The sequence below is a fragment of the Cyprinodon variegatus genome, unplaced genomic scaffold, assembly GCF_000732505.1.
Source record: "Cyprinodon variegatus isolate N-32 unplaced genomic scaffold, C_variegatus-1.0 Scaffold866, whole genome shotgun sequence".
Classification (NCBI taxonomy): domain Eukaryota; kingdom Metazoa; phylum Chordata; class Actinopteri; order Cyprinodontiformes; family Cyprinodontidae; genus Cyprinodon; species Cyprinodon variegatus.
In genome coordinates, this window is record NW_015151319.1 from 210,754 (window position 1) to 212,305 (window position 1,552).

A 1,552-nucleotide genomic window follows, 5' to 3' on the forward strand; every position below is an offset into this window, starting at 1 on the left:
AAGTCAATGGGATTTTGATGCATTGCAATGCATCGTAGAATCGAATTGAATCGAATCGTTACCTGGTGAATCATAATCGAATCGAATCGTGAGGGAAGTGCCAATGCACACCCCTACTTTATTCTGATAATGTCTCGACTTTATTCTCATAATGTTATGACTTCATTCTGATAATATTATGACAACTAATTTAGTACTCGATTAATCGTTACCATGAGTGTAGAGACTCTAAACATGCCTTTAGCTAACAGAGAAACCCACTTAGAGCATTCATTTTACCAAAATTGTAAAAATAAAAAATGTATAAACATTTTGCATTTAAGATAAAAATCCTTTTTTCATCCGTCAATATGTTCCATCCAGAACTTCTCAAATGGAAAAGTTTTAGTTTCACCTGGTTTTAGATTCACAAAAAGTCTTCTTTAAGGAACCTTTTGCTATCAGAATATTAATCGATTGATCAAAAAATGTATTGCATGATTAATCGGTTTGCAAATTAATCATTAGTTTCATCCCTAATTCTGAAAATGTTACAACTTTATTCTCAATGATATGACTTTATTGTGATAACTTTTTTCTCATATTCAAAAAATAAACCTCTAACCTGGCCCTAATCTTTCCTTAATACTGTCCAGCCTCTCTTTCTTTCCAGCCAGCAGAACATCTCCTAAAGCAAGCAGCTGGACTCCTCGGAGAACCCAGAGAGAAAAAGTTTTCCCAGCGCAGCTCGAGCTGCAGGGTGAACTCAGACATGGGGAATCGTTGCTGCTGTAAGCTAAAAATGTTGTTGCGATAAATCTCAGCTTTCCTGTATTTTTCTGGAGGGACTCATTTGTGCGTGTGCAGCCAAGCCATGCGAAGCCTTGCTGTGATCTGGAACCCTTTAAAATGAGAAATCCAAGAGTGAGCGATGAAGCCAGATTTCCACCAGGGACATTTTTAGGCTGTAATTACTCCATTACTGATAAAAATTTGCACGCATCCAGTATGAGCCAATGATTGGTGAATGTGAGACAGAAGGAATGAAATCTGAAGAATGAACTTGGAAGTGCACAGATCGCATTCTTTGCTTATTATGAAGGTGGGTTATTACAGGTCAAATGTAGACTGATTTACCCCGGGCTGGATCATACTGGTTTAGGTTTCTGACGCAACATTGTCCAAAAAAAAAATAGATCCTTGTTGGATCTACTTTTTTCACAGCGGCCGTGTGTCGCTGTGACATTTTCTGTTGTTCTCTGAAAAATACACCTTTTGGTGACAAACGAGGGAATCATTAGCGATTCCTTTTCTGCTGCTGGGATCATCGACAGTTTCTTAAAAACAGGGTGGGTCTCAGAAACCTCTATTTGAAGCCATATTGAAACAATTTATTAACTCTGAAAAAATGTTCAAAAACATTTTCATTGTGTGTTAATACTTTCAAGATTTTTGGTTTTCTAATTTGTAAATATAATGAGATCCTAAACCCGCCTGCCTTGACTTCCTGGTGAAGTCTTCTCTCAGAGTGTGGAAGTCAGAAATATAGCACTACTATAAACTCACTACTTGG